Here is a 16,649-nt window from a genome sequence, read left to right as displayed (position 1 = left end):
TCCTCGGCAAGCCTTTAACTGTATGGATGCAGTTCTTCCATATTAATGTCCTATTTCTGTCCTTAAGCATCTCCTCCTCTCCAATCCAGACCGTCTCTTTTGACTCCTCTTTCCCCCTTCTCTCTGCAAGGGCAGCCATGGTGAAAATACAGAAGGATACCACTGCCTGTTTCTCTGGAATGGGGGCCACGATGCCTGTTTATTATGCATTAATCTGAATCAATATAGCCTTTCCTGAAAACATAGGCACCTCAAAGGGCAGCAAATATGAATCACAACTGCCAGCGAGGATCAAACATTAACCCAGGGCTGTGATGAGGCCAACAAAAGAAATAGGCTAGTAATTGCCTTCCAGGATATCAGTCCCTACCTTATACACACATACCCCCTCAACACACACAAAACCTTTATGGATCTTTCATCCATGAACTTGCCCAATTATAACTGCCCAGCTGTGTCTTTAGTTGTATTCAGGCTAGGTCCTGGCAACTGAGACCTCACCTACCTGATCCAAAGACTCAGAAAGTTAGGAGATCTAGGGGGGAAGTCTTTGGTTTCTCAAACGGTTGAAGATAAATCCACAAATATTTCCACAGGTATCATTCATAACTTGGAGCTAGGATCAAACCCTCAGAGCCTGACTGAAACAAGAACTGGTACTTGCTGTTGATACTCATTTCTATCCGTTCTTAAACTCGCATTGCGTGTCTTTCTGCCCTTACGTCAATTCGGTACTTCTTAATTTCTTTTTTTTTTTTCCAAAAGGGGAAAGTCCGTATCAAGGAATCATCCTACCAGGACTACCTTCTACTTGAGGGGCAGTAGGCATGGTGCCTGAGGCCCAAAATACTTTCAGGGCTCAGGGAGATGTTTTCATTTCTTTTAGAATCAGAACAAAACGTGCTCTTATAAATCGAAGAAAAGATTTTAATATATAATATTAATTCATTCATCTTTACACCAACGCAATCATAAAATGTAATTTTTACTTTTTTTTTTTTATGGAGGAAAGAGTCCACAAAGGCAAGGTGCCCACGAAAGGCATAATGTGGCCCTGGTTCCCACCACATTATGCTCGCAACATGACAAGATTGGAATAGAACCTTTCAGACACAAGTTCAGAGTCCCAAGCTAACCATAAACCTGCTGCCAGGCTGCCCTCTGTTCGCCCCACACTCTGGCCCCCTCAGATGCTACAAGAGGGAAGCCTCATGTGAGTGTTGGGACTCGAGGAGGTTGGAACACACAAAGGACAGCTAGATTGAGACAGCTCTTCGCTCTGATTCAAGGAATTTCTGCTCTGCCATTCTCTCTCAAATATCTGTATCCTGTTTTGATTACCAGAAAGAAAAAAAAATAAAACCCTTTTCATCTTTAGGGATTAATTAAACCAGTGAAGGAGTTGCTTCCTTTGCTCTCTTAAAACATTTATAACATATAGGGTTTGGGGTTTTGGGGTTTTTTTTTTTTTTACTTTGTTTTAAAATGATCAGTACTACAGCTGACACCTGTGATTTATTTACTGGTTCGTGACCATAGAGGCATCATCTCTCTACCTCCCGTTCTTAGCCCAGGGTCTGGCAAACACTAGGTGCTTAATAAATGCTAGATCCACAGACGAATCACCTCTCAGGCAAGTGTGCCGAAATGAGCTTATGCCCATGGTCTCTATTTTGTCTTTCATAATCTCACACCTTGCCAGAAGGATCTTTGACCTGTATCACAATTGGCATTTCAGGAGGTGGTCGCTGGGCCCTTGTCACCTCTCCCACCTCCACCCACCAGCCACTTCCTCCCTCCTGGGCTCTGTTCTTCTCTCCTCTCCATCTCGGGGTCTGGAATGGTCCCCAGCCGGCGGGGAGGCGGAAGGGTCCCCGCTCTGCTGGCCCTCTGCGCCCCGCACCCCTCTCCCCGAGCCCCTTCCTCCCGCCACCCTGCGCCTCCCACAGCCACGCCCTCCCCGTGGGCGAGATCACCTGTCCCTCCTCTGCCACCGCCTCCTAGGGTACCCTTTCGCCCCCCTCCTGCTCCCCCTCCTCCGCCACCTCCCCCGAGCCCTCCCCTTCCCCGCCTCCTCCCACCCCTTGGTGTATATAGTAAAGGCCGGGCGCCGCACGCAGACACACACTCGTCCGGACACAGGCGCACACACGCTCACGCACAAGCAGCGGCGGCGGCGACAGCAGCTCGGTGACAGCGGCGACGGCGGCTCCCACCGCTGCGCACCCCCTTCAGGCGGCCGGCGGCGAGGCCAGACCGGAGAGTTCCCGCACCCGCGACCACCCCGCGGCTTCCTGGAGGCGGCGGCCGCGACTGCGAGGTATCTGCCGCGGCGCCCCCGTGCGGGCCGGGGTCCCCCCTCGCTCCCTCCCCGCGCGGACCTGCCACCGGGACGCAGGGGGCGCGCCAGGCGGGGCGCGCCTGGCGGGGCCCGGCGCCCGGGGAGGGGCCTGCTCCCGGGGGCCGGACGGCGCCCGGAGGCCGGGGCCAGCGGGGAGGGCCGGGCGGGGGCGGGGACGCGGGCCGAGGCCGCCACCCGCGCGGCGTCCCCGGGCCCCGCTCGTGCTCCCGGCGCCGCGCGCTGGCCGGCGGGACCGGGGCCGGCCGGGGAGGCGGCGCCGGCCGGCGGGGCGGGGGCCCCGAAGTGGGTTTCGGGCCGCCACCGGTGCTGGCACCGGGCTCGGAGGGCGGCGCGCGGCGGACTGTGCGCCCGGGCATCGCACCCGGCCGCCTCCGGCTCTGCCGCTCTGCCCCGGCCCGGAAAACCCGGCGCCTTCCAGGCCCTTCGAAAGATGGATTCTGTTGACGTATCTGGCGGCCCCGGCGAGCCGGGTGGAAAGTTGGGTTTTGCCAGATCGCGCTGGGCTCGTCTTTGTGACGCTCGAGCAGCCCCGCATCCCCCCGGAGCCGGGTGAGTGTGCGTCGGCGCCCCGGAGCCCTCGTGCCCCCCAATGCCCAGACCCGGGGTGGCCGCACCAGCTCGGGCTTTCTGCCATGTTAGGCACCGTGCTGCCTTCTCGCTGCATTTTTGCGTGCGTTTCAGCGGTGCCTTTGGCTGCGGAGGGAGTTCTCGCCTCTCCCCGCGTTGGCTTTTTCGGGTTTGGGGTTGTGCTCTGTGTATTTGCTTGTTTGCCGTTTAAAGCCCGACTATTGTTCGGGAGAAGCTCCGCCTGGGTGGGGAAATGGCATCCCACCACAGTTGCCGGCGAGGGGTAGAAATGTTGCCAAACAGCTGCTGCTTTGTGTTTCCCTATCCGAAGTCCCTGGAGTAGGTTTGGGGCACGACGGTGGATGGAGAGAGGGATGGGGCACGGAAGAAGAAGGTGGCTTTGGAGGAGCGAATTGTCACCCACCCCGTGGCACGCAGTCAGCTTCCCTTTTTGCCTGCCAAACTTTTATGAATATTCCTTTTGTGGCGGGAGGGCAGCTTAATGAATTCAGCCCAGTTTTCCAGGGAAAAGCAAGCCGGCTTTAACAATGGTTTGAGAACTTAATCAATGAGAAAGGCAGGAGCAGGAGGAGGAGGCCCTGACACCTCCTCGGGATGTGGCTCCTTCTTGCAGCGTCAGGTAGGGGAGAGGTGGGCAGGGCAGGGCGCCCCGCCTGGGTGGCCGCCTTCCCAGAACTGTCGGTCGGTCGCTCTTACCTGTGCCCTCTGGAGCCACCCACCGTCGTCTGGCCCCCACCTTACGGTCTGCCCAGAACTCGGCAACGCGGCCGCTCTCGGCAGCGCGCGGGCCGGCCCCCCTCATCTGGCGTTTTTAAGGATGTGTAAATATTTTGCTGAGGATAAGTGACATCAACAGAATGATATTCCGCAGAGCCCGGGTGTGCAGCGATGATAAATAGATACGGCCAAACAAAGTTTTGATAACCGCAGATTCTCATGGCTCGCTCTGTTTCATTTGGGTCTTTGTTTTTGTTGGTTTAGCATTATCTCTCATCCTCTGGTGTGATCCCTTTATTTAGCTGATTCTTGGAGGCTTCTCTTTAGAACAGAGGGAGAAGCAGCCAGCAGAGAGAAAACACTTCTTAGCCTTGCATGCATCGGGCAAGGATTTCTCTGCTTTTCCCAGGGACTCTTTCTCACCGTTTTCTAGAGGTCTCTCCCTCCTTTTGAGTCCTCAGAATCGTTTGTCCATTGAGCAGGAGACTTCTGATAACTTTGGAAATGTGTCGTGATAGGCCTTTGTTGCAGTGGAGGGGGGGCAGTGTGGGAGGGGGACAGTGGGGAGGGCGGTGGGTGGGAGCCACTCACCAGCGCGGTATTATGCCCCCCCACGGTTTTGTCCTCGTGTTTTCTTCTCAAAGGGAAACGTGGGGGAGCTGTGCCACTTTTGGAAGGCTGGGGGGCTGGAAGGCTGGAAGCCAGGATGCACCCTACTTTCTCCGCCCCTTAGAAGCCTCAGAGAAGCCACCTCCGCACCCCCTACACACAGTATCCTGTGAATGGGCGCTGGGCATCCTGACAGATGCCCACTAGAGGCATCCACAAGGTGGCCGGGCACCATGCACCAAGTCAGACTGGAACCTGGGACCCTGGCTGCTTTGGCACCACCCATGGGACCGTTCAGCCACCCAGGGAGGGTGCTTTATCATGCAGAGAAGCCCCAGATTTCCAGAGGCGAGGTTTGGCCCAAGAAAATCTGCCCATCTCAGGAACAAATGAGGAAATAGCTTTCCAGGTGATACCAGTTGCCTGTGTGAGAACTCGTTTGGTTGGCCTTTGGGCAAGAACTGTAAAATGGGAAAAGTCTCGTGGCCAGAAAACAGAGCCACCAAGACAGGGCCCCTGAAGAAAAAAAAGAAAGAAAGAAAAAGAAAAGGCTGGGAGGTGTGGGACAAGGTGTCACCGGGAGCGCTGTAGCTAAAATGACCCCAACACGAGCTAGGGCTGGTCCCCCCCCCCCAACACACACACACCATTTACCCAGAATGGAGGTATCCTCCCTGTGGAGACATCCAGGCACAGTGTGCTGGAATCGACCATAAGAAAATAGCAAGTGTTTGTTCTCTGGTTTCCTCTCTAACCTTGGGTTTGGGGGAGGAGGGTTGGGGAGGGAAATAAATCGGGGAGGAAATTCACATTTGTTGTTGCCCTCTGTCTGCCAGACACTTCACATGTGGGAAGCCATGATGTGAGGGAGGCATTATTTTACAGATAAGGAATCTGAGGCTCAGAGAAATTTCCAGTCGAGTGTCTGATTCCAGACTTCAGTGGTTATGACTTAAAGGGGCACCGTGTTCCTCTCCCCCTCCCCCAAGTGACTTATTCATCTCTCCCAACGCCCAGAGTCCTCAGCCCCTAGCCACTCCTCAAGTGTGGTCCTTGACTGGAGGACAGGGACACCAGTGAGGCAGCCTAGCCACCCAGGGTGCATGCTTCTGTGCCCAGGAGGTAGACCCCAGATAGTCTGTGACCACTGCAGATGGAAAAGACCCTGCCTTTTCGTGTTGGAATGCCTAACATCCAGCTGTTGCTCCATCAGGGAGAATCGAGTGACTAAATGATGGAGACGATAGAGTGAATGCTAGTGGGAGGGAGCTGCGAGTCCTTGGCAGAGGAGACCAGCAGGCAGAAATGCCCAGATGTGTGTTTGGTTGGGGTCTCGGAGCTCCTGGTGTCCTGCTCCGGTGCTGGCCCTGGGTAGTTCCAAGCAGACCAGCTCATGGGAGATGGGCAGTGGCATTCCCACCTCGTACATGAGGAAGCTGAGGCGGAGCCGGACTGAGGAATCAGCCTGCAGACCATGGTGGGGCCAGAGGATAGGTGAGGTATTTCTGAAACATCTGAAATAAACTCTGACTAAAAATGAGGTGGGGTCGTGCTGGGCCCATACGCCATCTCAGCAAGCCCTTTAGCCCCCTTCCAACCAGACGGCAGCTTTTAACCCTCTAGAAGGTCTGGAGCCACTGGAAAAGCCAGGGTTTGAATCCACGTATGAGGTGGTTCTGGCTCTGCTGCTTCCCCGATCAGAATCTGAGGGGGACCTCAGAGAACCAGGCTCTCGAGGAGGGGGGACGATGGCTAATTGTACCCTCTTCTGCACAAAACCCTGTGTGGGATTCTGAATTAAGCTTGATTTGGGGATCAGGGTGACATCCTTGCTGTGGAGTTGGCAGCGCTCGTCTTTGGAGAATGCCTCTGATTGCTACGTCTCCCTCCCCCCTGACCGTCTGCCCGGATGCCCATCATCGCATTCTTCCCAGACTCAAGGCGTCTCCTTTGCGGCTCACGATTTCTGACGAGCCTCTCCAGGCTCCCGGCCTCGTGGGTTCGGAGGGCAGCTGCTGAGGAGGTGATTTGAGGGGCCACGTTAGTCCTTCTGGATTTCGCACGTGACCCTCCTTCTCTCTCCAGCCAGGAACACACACAGGAACACCCATGCACGCGCAGACACAGGCGCACGTAATTTGATCACGTTGCTGTATCTGCTTCACCAAATTAGATTGCAAATCCGGAATTGTGATTGAAAGAACATACGGGACTTTGGTGATCGTCTGTCCCAGCCCTTGCCTTGAGCAGCTCAGAGGAGCCAAGGCACAGGTCGCTGCAGCAGCCGAGGCTGCTGAGTAATGATTACAGCCGCTGGCCTTCAGAGCCCCCCAACATCAGCCTGGGCCCCGGGCCCTTCGTACGAGTCCGTTTTCGTCTGCACTTAGCGGTAGGGCGGGGCTCCTCCGGCATCCCCGTCCTTGCAGTGCCCATTTCTGCTCTAATCCTTACTGCCCTTCCGGCTCTCACGGGTCCTTCTCCTTCCCACAGATTTTTTCCGTCTTTCAGTCCAGCACCGCCTAATAGAACTTTCTGTGGCAATGGAAATATCTATACACCTGCACCCTCCCATGTAGGAGCCACTGGTCACATGTCGCTTTGGAGCAGTTGAAAGGTGGCTGGTCCAGAGACGGATGTGCTATGAGGATAACATGGGCCCAGGATTTCTGAGACTTAGTACAAACAGGAATACGAAATAGCTCATTGATAATTTTTCTATTGGTTACATGCTAAAATGATAATATTTTGCATACATTGGTTACCTCAGCTAGAGTGTTAACAATAATGTCACCTGTTCCTTGTGATCCTTTGAAAGATTTCTACTAGAAACTTTAAAATTACATGCATAATGCTGTTAGGCGGCTCTGCTCCACCAACCTGTGCCTTCAGACTCAAAGCACCTTGAGAAGTTTGGGGGCATCAACCCCTCCATCCCCGTGGCAGATGGGAGGCACGGGACTGACTCAGGAGCCGCAACAGCCTGGCATCAGGCAGCTTTGCTCATCAGTAGCTAAGGTGCCGTTTGGGGGCGTCCCCATCAAGACTACCCATGGGCAGGAGTTCCCATTGTAGTGCAGCGGAAACGCATCCGACTAGGAACCATGAGGTTGCGGGTTCGATGCCTGGCCTCGCTCAGTGGGTTAAGGATCCGGCATTGCCATGGGCTGTGGTGTAGGTCGCAGACGCGGCTCGGATATGGCATCTGGTGTTGCTGTGGCTGTGGTGTAGGCTGGTGGCTACAGCTCCGACTGGACCCCTAGCCTGGGAACCTCCATATGCCCTGGGTGCGGCCCTAAAAAGCCAAAAAAAAAAAAAAAAGACTGCCCATGAGCAGGTTTGCTCAGTCATCCTCTGTAAGGAATGTGGGCTCCTGAAGCTTCCAGGAGATGAGAGAGCAAGGGAGGCGTGTGGGCGGGCCTTGCCGTGCTCCCCCCAGCCCACCCCGGGCGCGTGTCCTTGTCCAGTGGAGAGCTGTCTCCCGCCTGAGCAACTGATTTCCTTGACACCTGCTCGCATAATATCCTTCCCAGGGACGTGCGTTTGGAGAACAGACACCCTAATGCTAAGCATGGGTTATTTGGGGCTGGGGCCCGTCTCACAGGAGAGGAAGGCAGGGGGGATGCACCTAATCATTTCCTGACGGCCTGATGAAAACAAGAGCAAGGGAATCAATGCCGTTTCTGCCAGAGACAGAGGATAAACGCCGGGAAGCCCGATCTCACACCCCCGTGGTGCCGCAGTTGAGGAGCCCTGAGCAAGGGGCACTCAGGGGGCTGGGGGAAGGCTCGCACAGGGCACTGTGGCCTTCCTGGGCCCTGCCCTGGGCCCTGGGCAGGGCCCAGGGAGACAGAAAGAGCTGGAATAATGAACTTGAGGCTGCGGTGATTTATAGGTCAGGCGCCTGGGGCTCTGACTCCTGAGGGGGCTGCCCCCACAGGGGACCCTTGGCTGACCTCCTCGAGCTCCTCGGAAGGAGCTGGTTTTGTTTCCCATGGCAGAAGCAGACTGTTTACTGGAGCACAGGAAGACTCCGACATTCTGGCGAAAAATAATTCATTAACAGCCAGGGTATTACCCGTTCCCTGGAAAAGCTCCTCCAGCTGCACTGTAGCAACTGTTCTTTCTCAGCAGTGGCATTGGGCCTCGCTGGCAGCCAAGGCAGGGTGGATGGGGCGTTGTCGTCCTTGTTGTTGTTTCTGCCTTTGTGTGTATGCCCCCTCTTGCCGTGTCCCCCAGAGGAAGGAACGGTGGCCGGGAGGGTGGCAGTGGTAGAGCTGTGAGCCCTTCTGTCCTCCATGCTTTCAGCCTGGAAGCTCTAGGCCACTCTAGGAACTGCGTTTTTCCTGACATCATCATCATGCTGGGGGCACTGCACAGCCACACAGGGTGTTCTAGAACTAAAGGAATTTTAGAGCATCTCAGCACCTGCTCTTAAGACGTTATGGAAACAATTGGCTGAAGAACTCCCACCCCCGCCACACACACACACACACACACACACACACACACACACAGGCAGAATGTCCTGTCTTGGCTGTGTGAAATTCTTTGCTTACTATTAATTGGCACAGTGGGGCTAAAGTATGTGATTCATCATCCCAGTTTTGAGGGTATTTGGAAAGCCAGGCAGGCATAACCAAGAGAATGGGCTGCATGTTTTGCTCACTAAAGAATGATTGAATATACAGTAAATAAAATGGAATGATTCAGGAAGCTCTTTATGCTCTGGAAAAATCTGCTTAAAAAAAGGGTTTTTGTCTGCTTGTTTGTTTTTTAATGCCTCATACTCAGAAATGTGTACCCAGCAACAAGAAATGGGAAAGAATGGCATTTCCTTGGTTTAGTTTTTTAAAACACTAATTGCAGGTTAAGCAAGATGCAGTGTATTGATTTTGGTTTTGTATGGAACATAACTAGATAATCATTTTATTTTATGAGATATTAATTTCCATCCATTTAGACTGATGAAATATGCATTCACAGTGCACCCTGCCTAGCCCCACCATCATCCCAGTATTTCTTCAGTGTTCCTAGATTCAGATTAAAAACCTGTTTCATGTATTTGGAAAGGAGTAAATATGTCCTTAGTGGACATATTTATAAGCCAACCTCAGACTGCAAGGGAAATGGAATTTTCTCCTTTGATGACTGCCAAAGTTATGAATATTAAAGGCCAAGCATATTTGCCTTTATCTAGAGCACAGTTTCTCCACCGTGGCCCTGTTGACTTTTTAGGCCAGATCTTTTTTGTTGTGGGGGCTTCCTGTGCATTGTGGAAGGTTTAGCAGCATCCCCGGCCTGGACCCACTCGATGCCAGAAATGTCGCCTCCTTCCTGACTTCAGTTGTGACAGCCAGAAATGTCTCCAGATCCTGCCAGATGTCCCCTCTGGGGCAAAATGGACCCCGGTTGGGAACCTCTGGCCCAGACCAAGAATTCATAAGTCATTTGTGGCTTTTGGAAAATTCAATTTGAAATAATAAAAAGATACAATTTTCCCCGCTTGACTTATATATACAATTCATAGGGGTGATTAATTAACAGTTGGAAGCGGGTCCGGGGCCTGACTTCATTCTAAGGTGGACGGAAGTGTCTATAAGGTTGTACGAGCACAGAGATTTTTTTTTTTAAAGGCAGGTGATTGAGTCCTAGGTAATTGGGGGACACATTGTAAGAGCTGACAGCGTCTCTGCTTTTTCATGAAGAGAACAGGTTTATTCCTCCCTAATTTCTCTTTCACATGCACCTCATTCCAGGCATGCCCTCAAAGCCCGCTGGCATCTTCCTTCCACCCCACCCCCTCCCCACTGTCATTTCTCCTGTAGCATCTTAAGCCTGAGCCTATTTAGCCCTTTTAGTGTACTTGGGAGAGCTCTGCTCGTAACACTGTAATAGGCTCATTTCAGATGGTGGCAGCCCTTTACCCCCCACTCATTTCTGGTGCTGTTGCGAGAGAAAGTCAGTGACGGGGAGATGGAGCATTTTTCATGATCAGACATTCAAATTCAGGTGGCCTCCACCACCTGTCCCAGTCCCACCCCCAGCTTGGACACATTTGTTTCCCTGCAGCGGTGCTGCTGGGCAAAGAGAAGGGCAGCCGGGCTCCCTCAGCCCGCGCGGTCCTGGTGGTGCCCGCAGCAGCCACCCACCACAGACAGAACGTGGCTGCCTGATGAGCCCTCGGCCTCTTCTTCCTGGTGGTCCCTGGAAAGGCTGGAAGCGGGGTGGTCCTGCCTTCATGGGGAAGGTGTCATGGGGTAAACCGGGCCCTGCCCATCCATGGAAATGAGATGGGCCCTGGCAGGACAGGCAGCGAACAGCGAGAGGAATCCCTTGTCACACACAGGACAGTGTCCCAGGCCCATCTCCACCCTGCAGCCTTTGGAGTGGTTTGGGTGCTCGGAGGCATTCACGGGTGTGGCGAGGGGCTCGGTGCAGACACCCCTGGGGGCCCCTTCCTTTTGCAGCCATCCAAGGCAGGCCGTCCCTTTCCCAGGCGTGCCCGAAGGAGTTCCCAGTGTCAGGTGTAGAGGGTTGCCTTTGCGGGCTCAGCTGGTGGGGAAAGACGCAAAGGGGAGCACGTAGGGGTTTGCCAAGACCGCGATCGACCGTCAGTGGCCAGTTCTAGCCTCCCTCGAAGAGGCGTTTGACTCTTCCACATTGGCGTGGAGGAAGAGGCAGGGAGCCGGCAGGCATCCAGCGTGGGCCGGGTCCAGGCGGATAAATGATTGATTTGCAGCATGTGACGCTTGGTCCTTCCGAGTTGCCCGTCTCGCGCAGGCCGGGATTTGGGTGATGGCTGCAACACTGGGAGAGAAAACGGGATCATAAATCTGGGCTTTGGAGGCCAGGTTCGTGGTGCAGAGGCCACTGGGGCCACCGCGTGCGCCGTAGAAGCCACCAGACAGGTCCGAGTGGTATGTTGTTCCTCAAAATAATGGCGCTGGAAATGGCTGTGAAAAACATTGAGACCCTTGTCATAAAAATGCAAACAGTCTTCCTGCTATAGGGAAAAGCTAAATAAACTCTATTGCAGCTGTATTAAGTAGAAACAGATTTGAAAATCGGGTGTTTTTTTTCCTGAGACACTTATTTATAGCAGGTTGGGCAAAGGCTGCCACTATCTTTCGCGACTCCGGAAGAGTGTTTTCCAGATGGTCCTTGCTGTTTTTCTCTTTATTAGGCCTAGCCGAACACTGTCTCGCTTGGAAAGGTTCACAGAAACTGGTCGGGTTTTTTTTTTTCAGATCACAATGGCCATTGATTGGCTAACAGATCAATGGATGGGAAGGGATTGAGCCACTGCCGGTGGGTGGATGTCCTTTTGCATTTAAAAATAGGAAAAATGTCAAGGAAAGCTCAAAATAGAGGTGTTCTGTGGAGTATATACATCAAAGCTTTGAAAACCATTCAGGGCTGCGTTTTCTATTAATTCACATTTACATTTGCCCCCTAAAATAATGCCCTCCGCTTTGCTCAAACTCTGCAATGTTACCGTTTCCTTTCCAACGTCTAAACAATGTCCAGATACATTTCAGATTGAGCAATTAGCCCTGGCTGCACTTTCCTTTTATGAAAAAAAAATCGCTAAGCCACTAGACTAAATATGAAATTATCGAATGTGAAAATATCAATATTTGTTCTAGGCTCCTTTGTGGCATGTCACTTGCATTTTAAGGAGGCTAGAGGAGGCTGCTTCTTCTGCCTGGCCTTTCGGTGTTGGACACACCCACTGCAGAAACCTCAAGCTTTGTTTTTGCTCTTAGGAGCTGGGCAGTTGGATTTGGGGTCAGCAAGGCAGATTCTTTGAGCCCTAACCTTACAGGGAACTATTTGAGAAAGTCGCATAAACCCATGATCCCTGCAAACGAGGCTTGAGGACCACCTGCCTAGGACACAGTGTCTGCCCATTCCCAGGGAAATGGAAGAAGAGTGGAAATGGAGTGTCTCTCCTTTTAAAACTGAACCTTTTCTATTTTACAGAACTTGCCTTTATTTTAAAACAGCCTTTCCCACTTTTCTTAGTGATAGTCTCTTGTATGAATGATGCCATTTGTAGTTTGACTTTTTTTTTTTTTTTTTTTTTTTTTTTTTGTCTTTTTAGGGCCGCACCCACAGCATATGGAGGTTCCCAGGTTAGGGGTTGAATCGGAGCTACAGCCGCCGGCCACAGCCACAGCCACAGCCATGCCGGATCCGAGCCGTATCTGTGACCTACACCACAGCTCACGGCAACGCCGGGTCCTTAACCTCCTGAGCGAGGCCAGGGATCGAACCCGCAACCTCATGGTTCCTAGTCAGATTCGTTTCTGCTGCACCACGACAGGAACTCTAATGACATCTTTTTTTTTGACAAAGTCAAAAGTTGTCCAACTCATGTTGGATCCTCCATTTCTTTAAAATATATGTATTACTCATCCAGAACATTAGAAAGTCACTTGGGAGGCCTGAGCAGCTCAGGCAAAGGAGCCTTTGTTATGCTTGCTGAGCCAGAAAAACCAACCTCAGCGAGCATCTTGCCTCAGTCCCTTGACTCTTCTGACCTGTCACCTCCAGGGCTGGCTTTGCTCAAAGCCCACGTGAAGAATGGAATCGCTTCTCCCGAGGAGTTGGAAGCGGGACACGGGCCTCATGAACGTCCGAGCGTGGGGCCTCCGTGCCAGGAGCCTGGTCCCTTTGCTCCTGGCTGCCCGCTTCCCCCTTTCCGCCAGTGCACCTCTTCTCTCAGCTCTGCCCCAACGTGGCTCCCTGGGCCGGATCCTCAGGCCCCTCCTGTCCTTGCTCCCCCAGCAGCCGTCCCGATTGCTAAAGGGCCGCTCTGACTTTGTCACCGTCGCCGTAGCTCAAGAGCATTCAAAGACCCCCTCTCCCCCAAATAGAGTACAGCTCCCCGCAGGAAGCCCTATCCCGAGTTCCCGGGCGGCTCTCTCCCTGGTGACTGCTCTTCCGTAGAGAGGATGTCTCCAGGTCGGACCAGTCGCGCTCAGCTGTTGTCTTTTTAAATCGAAGTGTAGTTGATCGGCAATGTTATGTTAGTTTCAGGTGTACAGCAAAGTGATTCGGTTTATACGTTTCTAAAAAACGTATTAAAGTATAATACATTTTTATATAGATTCATGTATGTGTACTCTTTTTCAAAGTCTTTTCCAATAGAGGTTATTACAGGCTATCGAATATAGTTTCCTGTGCTGGGCAGTAGGGCCTTGTTGTTTGTTTTTTATATAGCAGAGTGTGCGTCAGTCTCAAACTCCTGATTTGTCTCTCCCCCCCTTTCTTCTCTGGTACCCGTAAGTGTATTTCCTGTATCTGTGAGTTTCTGGTTGGTTCATACCTAAGTTCGTTTATGTCATTTTTTTTTAAGATGCCACATCTGAGTGATGTCATGACATCTGTCTTTCTCCGTCGGATTTACTTTACTTACTATGATAGTCCCAGTGCAAATGGCAATATTTCATTCTTTTTATGGCCACTACTCCATATATATGGAGATATATATATATATATACATGTCACATCTTCTTTCTCCATCTGTCGATGGGCATTTAGGGTGTTTCTGTGTCTTGGCTGTTGTGAATGGTGCTGCTGGGAACATTGGGGTGCGTGTATCTTTTTGAATTAGAGTCTTCATCTTTTCTGGATATCTGCCCAGGAGTGGGATTGCAGGATCATATGGTAGTTCCATATTTAGTTTTTTAAGAAACTTCCATACTGTTCTCCAGAGTGGCTGCACCAATTTACATTCCCACCAGCAGTGGAGAAGGGTTCCCTTTTCTCTACACCCTCTCCAGCATCTATTGTTTGAAGACTTTTTTTTTAATGATAGCTCTGTTTTGCTTGCTTGCTTTATGGGGGAAGGTTACAAGATCTCTTGGGCATCTTTCTAGATGAAGAACACTGACGCTTTGCATCTACTGTAACGGACTCTCCCAGGGACTGTGATATTAGTGGTTAAAGTGGGGGGGGGGCAAAAGGAAAAAGCCCGGTACGAAATGAGGCTCCCCAGTGTCAAGAATTGGAGCCCTTGCTGCAAGGCCCTAACACGCTGCTTCTGGATTAGAATGCCCTATTTCTGACCCGCCAGCAATTGGGTATTGCTTCAGGATGGCACTGCTTCCTTGTCCTGCTGAAAATAGAAGGACTTCCACAAGCTTTGAAATTTGCAATCAAAACATAGTGAAAGGAGTCCCTCTTAGCCAGTGCACACTGTTCATTCCATTAGTAAATGTCTCCAGTGGCCGCTTATAAAATCTTAAGAGCAACAATATTCCCTGTCATTTGTCAAGCTCCAGCTAGAACCTGGACACTTGTACCAGGTGATTTACATGTACTGTTTTAGTTCCAGCTCAGTAACAACCATATGAGGCAGGTGGGTATTATGAGCTTTATTTCATAAAAGAGGCATCAGACTCAGAGAGGGTTCGTAACTTACACAAGGTCACACAGCCTATAGGAGGTAGAACTGGAATTCTCTACAGGCTGTTTAAATAGAACTTTCTGTGATGACGGAAATGTTCTCCTCTGTCCAGCATGGTAGCCACAAGCTGTTAAGTCGCTCTTAAGCACTAGAAATGTGACTGCTGTGGCTGCAGCCTGACTTTGTCAATTTTTTTCTTAGCCATTTAAAGTGTAGAGTTCAGTGCTATTGAGCCCGTCCATACTGTTGTGCGGCCGTCACTACCATCCGTCTCCCGAATCCTTGCAAAGCGAATCCCTGTCCTCATTCAACACCGACTCCCTATTCACCCTCTTCCCCCAGCCCCTAGCAACCCCCTCTCTACTTTCTTTTCTCTGTCTTTTTTTCTAACGTCCCCTTTACTCCCACATCCCAGCCTCTGGTCACCACCGTTTTCTGGTACTATGAGCGAGAGAGTGTGTGTATGTTTTAATATCCTACTTAAGTGAGATCATATGCAAATTTGTCTTTCTGTTTTCAACTTTATTTTTATTTATTTATTTACTTTTGTCTTTTTTTGCCTTTTCTAGGGCTGCTCCCGCGGCATATGGAGGTTCCCAGCCTAGGGGTCGAATCGGAGCCGTAGCCACCGGCCTACGCCAGAGCCACAGCCATGCGGGATCCAAGCCGCATCTGTGACCCACACCACAGTTCACGGCAACCCTGGATCATTAACCCACTGAGCAAGGGCAGGGATTGAACCCGCAACCTTATGGTTCCTAGTCGGATTCGTTAACCATGGAGCCACGGCGGGCCCCGCCTGTTTTAAAATTTAAATGTAAATTGCCACTCGGGGCTCGTGACCACCATATCGGACAACGCAGCTCTAGCACCAGCGTGGTTCACCTGCCATCCCAGCCTCCTCCTCCCGCTTTCCACGCTCCTCTCCCGCCACACTCACCAGCTTTGCGTCTCTACTGCTCCCTTTTCTCGGAGGCCTGTAGACCAGTGGGGCTCAAGCTTTCGCATGCTTTAGAATCATCTGGAAGGCTTGTTAAAATACAGATTCGTAGGCCCCTCCCCCAGCCCACATCGGGAGTGGGGCCCGAGAATTTGCGTTTCTGACAAGTTCCCAGGTGCTGCGGCGCTGCTGGCACTAGGGTTTCGGGTTGACCATCATCTGTCTGGGTTTCAGGACTAATTCCTGTATCTTAAAGCGATGTGCCCTGGGGCTCAGCTCTGACCTCGTGGTGTGCAGGGAGCAGTGGCTGCCAGCTTGCACAGGTGGGAGAAGCCTCCTTTCTGCCGCTGTCCTGGGGATCTGGCCCCCTCTCAGTCCCAGCTCGACTTGGGCCGCTGTGAGCTCGGGTCCGGGTCCGTTCCTCGGCAGTTGTTCTGGAATGCACTCATTTTCATCTAGGGCTCCTTGGGAGGGGCTGCAAAGCCAGGCGGCGTGCAGGGAGAGACACAACCTCTAAGAACTGCCTGGCCACCCTGGCGACATGGGCCAGGCCTGCACAGAGAGGCCCATGCGTTGTCCCATCTGCTATTCTCTGCGATTAAACGGTGACCAACACCTTAACTAGGAAAGAGGAAAAAGTGAAGCCGGTCAGGCAGACAGCTCGTGAAGCCACGTCCCCCTCTCCCTGTGCCCTCCCCTGACTGAGGTCTGTGCCTCTTTCGGAGGCCGGGGCCGATGCCCTGGGGCGGCATTGGAGGTGAAGGGGTGCGGGGGGCCGGGGGGCGATCCCTGGCGAGGCTGCTGTCATGCTGGCCCCCTTGACTCTTGAACTAGCTGTGTCTTCAGTGCCCAGCATGTTGTTCTCAGTAAAAACAAATCCTCAGGTAGAGAAATAGCTGTTAGGCTGTTTTCCTTGTGAATATCTGTAAAATATTAGAGTGACGGAGACTCACGTCGCCCCTACGTGTGTGCACATATCTGTGTTTTCTCCCACAGAATCTATGGGGTTTTTCTTTTCT

General features: G+C 52.2%; 1 protein-coding gene across 8 annotated transcripts in view; it reads left to right on the top strand.

The window, feature by feature from the left end:
- RAI2 (retinoic acid induced 2) overlaps positions 1–16,649 on the top strand; it is a 386,296-nt gene that overhangs the window by 321,836 nt on the left and 47,811 nt on the right. The window contains exon 1 of one of the 8 annotated variants that reach the window (XM_021080594.1): positions 2,094–2,320. The exons of 6 other annotated variants lie outside the window; for them this stretch is intronic. The gene's annotated coding sequence lies outside the window, so the exon portion shown is untranslated. Of the gene's footprint in view, positions 1–2,093; positions 2,321–2,591; positions 2,912–16,649 lie in introns of those variants that run through there. One more of the 8 variants, XM_021080592.1, reaches the window with a different exon arrangement.

Source organism: Sus scrofa, chromosome X (assembly GCF_000003025.6).
Source record: "Sus scrofa isolate TJ Tabasco breed Duroc chromosome X, Sscrofa11.1, whole genome shotgun sequence".
Lineage (NCBI taxonomy): Eukaryota > Metazoa > Chordata > Mammalia > Artiodactyla > Suidae > Sus > Sus scrofa.
Note: the sequence above shows the minus strand (reverse complement) of the source record. Positions and strands in the feature narration are given on the sequence as shown.